The sequence below is a fragment of the Brachyhypopomus gauderio genome, chromosome 5 (assembly GCF_052324685.1).
Source record: "Brachyhypopomus gauderio isolate BG-103 chromosome 5, BGAUD_0.2, whole genome shotgun sequence".
In the NCBI taxonomy this organism is placed as follows: domain Eukaryota; kingdom Metazoa; phylum Chordata; class Actinopteri; order Gymnotiformes; family Hypopomidae; genus Brachyhypopomus; species Brachyhypopomus gauderio.
In genome coordinates this window covers 25,721,562-25,732,213 of record NC_135215.1, presented here as the reverse complement: position 1 = coordinate 25,732,213, position 10,652 = coordinate 25,721,562, and the positions used below count along the sequence as shown (strand labels likewise).

At 43.5% G+C, this 10,652-nt stretch overlaps 1 long non-coding RNA gene across 1 annotated transcript; it reads left to right on the top strand.

Annotated features, from left to right (window-relative positions):
* Positions 1-274: 274 nt before the first annotated feature.
* LOC143513886 (uncharacterized) lies at positions 275-5,040 on the top strand. Its single transcript, XR_013130709.1, has 3 exons — positions 275-507; positions 2,907-2,976; positions 3,129-5,040. It is a non-coding gene; the product is annotated as an uncharacterized LOC143513886 (long non-coding RNA).
* Positions 5,041-10,652: the final 5,612 nt, after the last annotated feature.

Below are 10,652 nucleotides of genomic sequence, written 5' to 3'. Positions count from 1 at the left end.
CAAATACTTATTTTGTAGGTTTTATATATATGTGTATTTCAAATGAAACACAAAGTTCTATGACAAGTCTGTGAAGTTCTGATGCAGGGCCAGCGAAAGTTGTCTCTGTTGTTACCATGAAGCTTAGTTGCATTCACAAGCTTATCAAAAACATTACATTAAGACAAGGCCAAGGTCTTGGAAAGTGCTTCAGAACGGTCAAACAATAAAGTTGTCTGTGCTCTGCCCTTCCAGTACAGTGAGTTCAAATCAGTGTGTGATTGGGATTTAATGTTTGCTTGTGATGCTGTGAGTCACCACACTGGTCAGCTGGTTGTGAAGCACTCTGCTGTTAATAATAGTGGGTTTAAGATTGCCGGCTGTGCTTTTAAACACTGCAACAAATTGTCGAAGTGGAGTGTACAGTATGCAAGAGAAGCGAAAATCTCTCGTTCAGGATCTGGTCCAGGAGGGAAAATCATTTAAGTGCCCATATGAAGCTTTGGAGAGCTTCGAGTTACATCTCAGGTTTGGCTTTTTTTTATTAGCTTTTTAACTGTGAATATGTTCTGTACAGAAGTCATAAATCAACCAGTGAGAGATGCGTGCAGATGATTAACTTGTCAGCCCTGTATCACTGAGCATTTATAGAGTTATGCTTACAACTGTCCTGCATGAAGGATCAGGAGTGTTTCCCAGGGCTGCACTGTGCTGTGTAATTTCAGCAGCTGATTTGCTCTTTCTCTCCACACTAACCATGCTGCAATCACACAAATGCTCAGGCTACATGGGAATACAGCTAAGAACCTTAGAGAGGCCACAGATTTCCATACCATAGAAGGGATTTACTCAAATGGTTTACATCTTTTGTAAATGCAAATCTGTGTCATGGAAATACATGTCTGTGGTATACAAATACTGAAATCTCCAAGATCTTTTCACCACTGAAAGCATACTGAAAATATTATTGTAAATCTCTAATTAAAGCAACTGGAAATTAATCAAAGCAACACTTATGCTTTAAGTAAACAGAAGAGCCAAGTAACAGCCAAGTAAACTTGGGTTTGGGTTCAGTGAGGAAGTTTGTTTAAGACATGGTCCGACCCCACAACTTTCTGACTTGTCAATCATATACATGACTCACACATACTGTCTCTGTCAATTCCACCTTTCATGATCACAATCTGGTTCTGATTTGTTAGTGGGCCACTACCGGATCCAAGCTAGAAGAGGAATTCTGCTCCTAAGACACATGCGTCTTTAGGCTTTTCAAAAGCCTAAAAAACACAAAACACTAATATGTGTGAAGCTCAGTTAATGGATTGATGAAATCTTGAATAGTGAGCAACACTAAAGAAGTGTTTTTCCACTATTAACACACCTGACTCACTTCGTAAACTGAATAAGAGAGACTTGTATGAAACAATGCCAATATTGTCAAAAGCTTAACAATTTTCCTGTGGATGGATTATGTAGTGATATCTTGAAGAGTCACGTGTTGGCATATGTCTCATCATTATGGCTTTTATGGGATTACACACAAAAAGCCAGATGAAAAATAACTATGATGAAGGACAACTATGGTGAAGGAGATCCAAATTTCTCACCACCTTGGTTGGTTAAGTCTGGAACACCGCTTTGACATCGTGGGTGTTGAAAAGTGGAGAAGGGTAGCGAGCCCTTTCCAGAGCTTGCGGTGTTGACATCCATCACAGGGCCTTAAATGCATATCAAGCAGAATCATGTTGAAGCAGTGAGAAACACAGCAGCACTGTTGGCCGAGCAGTTCACCAGCAAGTCCATGTTCTTTGTTCCCATGTGCCAGGAGCATCTGAGCAGGGCGCATAATTAAAACCATGGGGCTCTGGATCTCTGGATGGAGCAGAGGAGCGAGCTGGCCCTGTTCCCTGCAACGTCCCACACAGGAGGAGGGTGGGAGTGATGTGGGAGGGGAGAAAAGGGTCTTCATCTTTGATGAAGAACTCTCAGAGGTACTTTGGGCTGAAGGACTGGGTGATTTCACTCTTACCCTCCGGAAAGATGTCTGTGGGCCGATTATGGGCTCCAGACAACACCATGGCAGGCAACAGCCATCTTTCAGTCACAAGAGGTCCCCAGTGACATGTTTGACGTGTTTTAGAAATTACCTTAGACAGATCAATATGATGAGTGGTGCACATGGAACAAGTGTGCAGCGATTTGCGTGAGCCAGATTACAGATTTAAATGGCGACCAGGCGCTGTTCAAAAACCATTGCCAAATAATGGCAGTAGAGCAAATCTGGTTTAATGTTCCCAGTGGTCCCTCGTGTTTTGTTTTATGCCAAATTATCATGATGATGTGATTTTCTTTCTTGGACCTACATGGCATGAGAATGGAAGAAGCTGATGAAGCACATATGGGCTCTATAAGCAAACCTTGCAACACTGGACTGTACAATCAGCTTGCTTAATCGCGCTCATATGCATATGCAAGGGAAGGTTGTTATTGTTCTGTGAGGTTGGCTTGCAGATATGCTGGAATTTGCACACTTGCTGAGAGCTCCCTGCCTTTGCGTTCCTCTACCTGTAGCTCACCTAACTTGGCCCCACCCATCAGGCCTCTCGGTTCAAACGTCCTAGAGTCCCTCAAGTCTGTACATTCTGTTCCCATACCTGCGGTCCAGCAAAAAATGTGTCTGATCACAGTCAATCAGAATCAAGCTAATATGGTGTAGTGTGTCTTGGGGGAATGGGCTACTTTATTACTAGCTTCATGGCAAGTCCATGCAGAGACTCCTCTGAATGAAGCCAATTGATAACAAATTTTCTTGTGCATGTGTGCCGTGTCTATCTGGGATGCTGTAACCTCATTAAAGGTTATCAGATTTAAAAGTTTCATGCTGATTAGGTGTCATGGGTCTTACAGTTCATTTTTCCCCCCAAAAGACAAATGAGGATCTCTGAAGAAATACAGAAACACAAACAGAAACACATCGTGGATGTATCCTACCAGTTGGTAAGTACTTGGAGAAGAAATGTACATGGCAGTAATTGTTGCAGTAGTTGTAAGTAAATAATGATTCAGTTTGTTCTCTTATTCTCACTGCATCTAGTACATTGTTTGGTGAGTGTAACAATTTGACTGATAACCTTTAAAACATCTTCCAGGAAATTCAACTGATTGGACAGCAATGTCCCAGACTTAAATTTTCGAATGGAAGAGTATGAAAGGTCAACGAATCACCCGGGACTGCCTAAACTGGACCCATATGTCCAGAGCCTCGAGGTCCAATCAAGAGCACTCGAGGCAGTGTACACTCGTTTGCCAATTGGCATTTGGAAATTGGAGATTGCCACTCTGCCAACACAGTGGCCCATGCAAGCAAACCTGACTCCAGCGTCCCCAAACGTTGGCAAGCATTCACCTCCCATCCTACCCTCGACACCCCCTACCCCCTACACCCTGGAGCAGAAGATCGTGGGTTGCGAAAGATGACCCCATGCTACACTCCAAATGGCTCGCAGAGGGAAGATGATTGATTGCATGGAGGTGGGGGGTGTTGTGTTGTAGATGGAATAACTCCACCCAAGCTTCTTTGACATGGTTCTCCACCATGCCAGGTCGAATATCACAGCAAGAGAAACTCCCACAACCATACCAGCGAGTTGAAGTCAGTGTAGTTTTTCTCTGCCATTTGCCCTTATGAGCAGTAATGGCTGATGTGGATGTAGATCTTATAAGATATTCATGAATTATTCATTGGATCCAAATGCCTCTTTTGGGGGAAAACCAGATGGAAACACTTTGGAGGCTTACGTCTCTAAGGATTTGTAAGGACTTGTGTAATTAGATGCAGTAGATAGCTAGCTTCGGTATGATGGCATGGTCCCAATTCATGGGAAGTAGGTTCAGAATGAATAATTGTATCTGAGCCTAAAATGAAATTCATTAAAAAAAAAATTCCAGAATAAACTATTATATCTTACTGGTGTCCATGGCTTCTAGGATAATCTAAGCCAATGATCTCACAGTATCTTTACTTTCCCACTTTTCCAAGACCTGTTGTACACTTGAAGTCTGACAATCCCTCCCTGGGATTGCAGTCAGTCATGCTGTCTGTTTGGCTGCCCTGCCAGCAGAGAGCTCCATACATGCTCTACTAGATCTTTATCTCACTCAGCTTATGAGCATTCAACTTAAACGTCCTGTCTTTCTCGCTCTCGCTTTCTTTCTTTCTCTCTCCCTCTCTGTGTCTCTCACCGTCCCTCACTCCAGGGAGGGCCGCAGCCGTGTTTGCATTTCTTTGTTCTGCTGCTCCAGACTAATCACCCTCAACGAGGCAGAACACAAACCCAGCGGCAGACCTGCCACTCCATGATGGATAAGATGTCTCCCGAGAGCTTTATCGGCTTATCTAAGGTGGATGTTCCCTGCTGCATCGAGGGCCACGTGCTCAGACGGAGGAGTGTGTGCACATTGGGTGATGGGGGCAGGTTTGGGTATCCCCTCAGCGCTCAGACCAGCCCCCTCTCACCCTTCCCACACTGTCTGGAGGCTGTCAAAATGCTCCAGCAGCTGCTTCCAGCACCAAGGCAAAGGTCTCACCGATGTCGTAAATCACGGGTCTGTGACGTGCATCCACGGAACGTTGAAGGCCATTCTCCTCTCCATGTCTGCCCAACGATGAGTTAAATACTACAAGGCTCCTTTCCTTCTGCATATCTCTTAACCCCATTCCTTTCTGACAGTTTGACAAGAATTTGTTTCCCCCCTCCATGTGATACGTATAACTTGGTCTACCTCCTGAGGATCCAGTAGTTCCAGTGCAGTTTCATAGTGCCATTTTTATGTGTTGTAAATTGGGAGCAAAGAAAATGTTTTATTGAATAGGAAGTGCATTACAGATGCTCATAAATTTCAGGCTCAAGATCTGCTGTGAGAGTCTGACCCTTTGCTAGGTTTGTGCTAATCGCTAAGAACATCATTTGTGATGTGGGAATGCTAGGAACATTTGGAATCTCCACATTTGTAAATGCAATCAGCAATAACATGGGTGGCTTATAAGGTGTTCCAAAAATATAAAAAGATATATATTATTCTATATAAGAGCCTCTGAGCCACCAGACATAGAGGAGAGAACAGTGCACTATGGCAGTAGCCCCAATAACCACAATCCAGGGTACTGCCAAAGGCCAGGGGTCCAGCAGGGATTTAAACCAGCAACCCCCCAGCCATGAAGGCCTCTCCCACCACCACACAGTTGTCATTCCACCACTCAAGGTCATGAATGCACCCTGCGGCCTGCTAATACAAGCATGCACGAACACACATGCACAAACTCTCTCACACACACACACACACACACACACACACACACACACACACACACACACACACACACACACACACAAACGCACACACTGTATTGGACAACACCAGCCATTCTTGCTTTGCCTGTAATTTCATTTTGACAGTGACATTGGGGACCAAAAGTGAGGGCACATTTTTCCCCACTTTATTCTTCAATTACCGGTAATTCTGCATCAGGGTTCAAGGTCATAGCATCTGTATCCATGATGCCACCACAATTTTGATGAGTGCTTTGATGAAACAATAATAAGGCACTGCACATAGGGCAAATTTATGATGAGGAATCACAGATAATTGGGCAAAGACTGTATGTGCATTAGAATACAGGCTTTCACTGAAGACACTACTGCAAGAGTGGTGAACTCATTAGTGACTTTGATTACTGTCTAGAGGAAATTACTGTCACTTACTGTTTTACTGCCTTAATTTTCTGAAACATTTCACTATTTCAGTATAGTGACTTTATGGCCATTCACCCCAAGCCCAGTTTACCTTCTGGGAACCGGTGCTCTGACAGGCAACCGCAAACGTTTTCCTCCTTACATTTGAATTTATACTTTGCCCATTAATGTGAGGGCTATGTAGTTTCCCGACGTCAGGAAAACCTCTACAAGAAGACAAAGAGGTGGTTCTGGCCTTTCTGTCTGTATGGGGCTGGTATGGCGTCTGGAATCTGCCCCCACGTCCCCTTTAAGACTCTGCTGGCCTCTCCCATTAGTCTTTCCTGGCCAGTGACTTGTCTTCACCTCCAGTGAAGGCCATGAGTAGAAGCTCCAAGGAGGGTAAAAAAAAAGGAGGAAACACTCTGCTATCTCCACTCAAGCCTCAACCTTGAGCGGTTTGCCAGAGTACAGTTCAATGCTTGGGAAGCGAAGCTCCACAGAACTTTTCATCACTCTTTTGATGTTATCTGCATGCTGTATCCTTGAACTGATGACTCCACTGAGTCGGTTTATTTGGCATTAGCTGGATGTGCGGTAGGGCCTGTCTAAATGTCTTTAGTCATGGTTTCGGATAGAGATCTAAGAGGCGATAGGAGATTATTGAGCTGAAAGTACAACCCCCCACCCACTCACCTCTATGGAGGTATTTATCTGCCCCCCTGAAAGCATTCCTCAGGCCTTAATGGAGGAAATTGTTGACCTAATATCCTCTATCAGATAACCTGGGTCTGTGTGTACTAGTGTGCCCTAAGGCTTCACCTAGTCCAACTACAAACCTAAAACTAGCTAGATACAGTGATAACACATTATCAGTGTTAAGTGTGACAAAAGCTGATATAGCCATTGGATGTGTTCTAAGCCTGAGTTTGGACTGATCTTTGTACAGGTGGGAAGATTGCAGAAAAAAAGCCAGTACTATGCATTGCTCTTCTGACTCGTTGCTAGTCTGTTGATGAGCTGTAAATCATGTCAGCTCCACCATGTCAACTTCATAGGTGGTGCATGCAATTTTACATTCCATTCATTCTACTCAGAGGCCCACACTTGTAAAGCATTGAAGCGTCAAAGCGCTACGAACTAGTTCTCCAGGTCCATATAGCGATATACATCAGTATGAGAGAGTGTATGAGGGAATCTATATGATTCAGTGTGTGTGTGTGCACGAGGACGTGTGTGTGCACGAGGGTGTGTACAAGTGAATGAGAGAGGGTCAGAAGTTAGGTAAAGAAAAGGCCATGGGGCTGGGTCAGACTGAATGGCTCTCACTGGGGGCCAAAAGGCCAGCTAAGCACATGTGACCACTCATGTTCCTTCTTGATTGGTCAGACTGGATCTCGTGCCCTGACCTCTGCTGTGCTTTGGGTGGTTATGGTGGGAGTTAATGGGAGGTGAGAGGGCATGGCAGACATGTTCAGCAACACTATGATTACATCTCAGGGTGGCGATTGAACACGAACATGAAGACACAGAGACTTCAGCTGGATATCAGTTGTGTCAGCTCCCACCCAATGGTGGAGGAAACTAGGGATAAGCTTCCCTGCTCTCCAAAGACCTGGTCCAGCATCATAAAACAATTACCAGCTAAAGAACTTTCCAGAATGGTGGTATCATAAAATAGAGGAAAATAACTGCCAAGAAGATGCAACACAGATATGAATAGCAGAACCAGAGAAAATTGACTGCAAACAACATCCGAAAGCCAGATCTATCCCCAAGCTGACCTGCATATAACACAAACCAGAACCAGTGCTCTCCAGATCAGGGAAACCATTTCCCCCTGTCCCTTTTCAGGTCTGAAGGTGGATTTATACCCTAGTCTCACATTACATTATGACAAATGATGGGACATATTTCTGTGATAGACTAAAATACTTATCAAGTGCATAACCGAATGACGAAGTATAACATAAATGTTAACTAATGCAATACAGTACCAATAAAATATTTGAGATTCTTGAGAATATTCTGAAATATTTTAACTATATACCAATTTGAGCTTGGTCGCTAACCTCAGTGGAGTATGTAGATTCTGGTGAGCATGTATCACAACAAGGGACAATGTACTGCATGTTGTTACTTATAATCCTCTGTTCTTCTTTACGCTGTTGTTAGCCAGAAAGATCTTGGTTGATCTCCACATGCATTGTATCTGCTAATTGATTTAAAGTGCCCTCCGGTTTCCTGCTCACCCCAGTAGATTGGCTAATAAAACCATGCTGTCTTTCCAGTGGAATGAAAATTGCCTCTTAAATCAAACCCATAAAAAGTAGCTCTTTCATCCATGAACTTTGTGAAATATGAGGGGTCCGTAATGCGCTAATGCATTGTGAACAGCAATGTTACTGAGAGATGTTCCCAAGAACCATCCTGTTAGAAGGTCTTCAAAAGTATGCAACATTGGTGCAACCATTTGTTCCATGTTGTCTCTAAAATGTAAACGGTCTGATGGAGTGAGTGTCTAAAGGGGAAGACAGCTTTAAAAAGAGGTTTCATAAAATGAAATGGTCTCACTCATTTCCTGAACAATCACATGTGACTCAGGCACATAAACCAGGAACACTGAAAATGAAGAAAGAAGACAAATAGAATACTGCCTTTCCCCAGGCTTTTTACCAAGTCATGCTAAACCCCCACCCTCCTCTTTCCAAAGAGCTCTGAGTTACTGCACCGCCCTCCAGGGTTCTCCAACTTTTTTGTGTGTGTGTTTTACACTGCTCCTCCTCATACTGCTCACGTCTGCCAGCAGTGCTCCTTCCTGTCACTGGCTTTATTGAAAACATCTGGAAGCTTCGCCGGCAGAGGTGGAGGAGGGATGGGGCTGGTGGGCGGAGGTGCTTGACCTCCATGACAGTGGAGATGATCTAGGCGTCTACTGAGGGAAAAGTGACAGCTGCTGTGATAACATCGCTCCCATTGCTTCACCTGATAAGAACCTATTAGAGCTGAACTCTTAACCGTTAATCCCAGGCCTGGTGCTGAGAGTAACGCTGGAATTCCTCAGGCTTCTCATCACACGTTTTCGTACCTCAGACTGTGACAACTGCTGTGGCTCCAGGATACTTATCAGTGGATCCTTCAGCACAGCTGAAAAGTAGGCCACAGATCATCTCGCACTCTAATGATAGATGAGTAGCCTAAGCTTCGCTGTCACCTCCGTCCACTTGAAGTGCTGTCTGCTTAAGGAATGGACATTAATATTTCATGTCAGCTCCAACATGGTTGCCATTATTTGGACCTAACTTTAACAAAGATCTCATATCCACAACTCACATGGTCCAGACATATTCAAAATCCTGCTAGAGAAAAAATTGAGAGAAAACACGAAGGGGTGGATTTTGCAGCATGAGAATAGGTGGAACAAGCTGTTAGCTTCCCCTGGACTTCAGTGAATGCATGACCCTTCTGTTTTCTTGGTGCTTAAAGTGAACTCTAGGTCTCTCTGCATCACATTTTCAATGTGGGAGAGGAATGTCAAGCTCATGAGTTTTACTTATTTGGAAGAGGAGCCGAAAGAGCTTGTTTCCTTCATTCAGTCGTCAGAGCAGCTGGTTAGATAGCAATGATCTCACCATCCTCTCTTCCTGATGAAGAACCTCATATAAGAGTCAGAATGAGTAAACTTGATAAATTATAAATGCTTAAGGTTAGGATGAGATTCACCATTGCCGCATATCTTACATCTTCATTAATGTGGCATTCAAATAAATCACTCTGAATGTGAAATTAAATCTGAACTCTGAGTCTGAATTCATCCAAACACTGAATTGTGTGATGGGCTCCACACAATGTGAAGTGTATAAAAGTTTCAGTTCTCTGTGGCTAAAAGCTTTTACCAGTTACATAAAAAATTGATGTACTGGAACAAACAACAATCACGGTATTTCTTTCTCCTGCTCTCTTTCTCTCCCTGCCAAAACTATCTTGATTGGGAAAGCAAAGATGGAAATTTACTTTCACAGTAAAACTCTTGTTCTCTCCCACCCACTTATGCGGGAATGCAAGTTATGAGGCTGGCTTTGGGGACACACCTACTGAAGTCTCACATGTGGACATGTGGGTGACGTTGACAGCATTTTTTTGGTGGAAGACCAAAACACCTAAGCTGTGAATCTGGGGTATGACCCCTGAGTATGACGCCTGGGATGTGAACTTCAGGCTCCTTTGCGTGGGAAGACTTCTATGGCATAACTAGCAGGCTGGTAGTTGGCGTTTGAATGGGACAAACCAACAGTGGAACACTGAGTGAGTTAAATGCTGGAAGCAGAAGTGGGTGCAGTGGGGTTACACGGGAATGATCACAAGGGGAAAGTTCTTCTGTTGGTGCTTGATGTATGACCATCTAAACTAATCTGTATGACTGTGTATTCAGAGTGGATATTGTTCAATCCCACCCACAATTTGCATCCTAGACCATATATTGTAAATGCAATCTGACAGTACACATTTTTAGCAAGCCTCCCACTGTTGAATAAATTCAGTATTGGAATGAAGGTGTAACGTGTAGGAAGCTGATCTACAGTGCAAGTGTAGGCTGTGGTAACTAGGTCAGTGATATACAGATTGATAAAATGTATGACTGTATCTTCTCTGACAGGCTCTCTAACAGTGAATATGAATTGTCCTGTTTCTAGGAGCTGTGTGTGTGTGTGTGTACTATGCTGCTACACACAGACCATTGTGTTTAGGCACAACATCTGATAAATTTTTCCTAAGGTAATAAGCGGTCCATGAGACCAAGAAATTTAAGATTTGCACACATTTGAAGATACAAACACTAACACATTCTTCCTCTTTTGGGATTGACTGACTTTCAAAAGTTGGCCATGCAATACAAGTAAGAGAAAATATGAACAAAACTGGCTTCAATTGTGAATGATT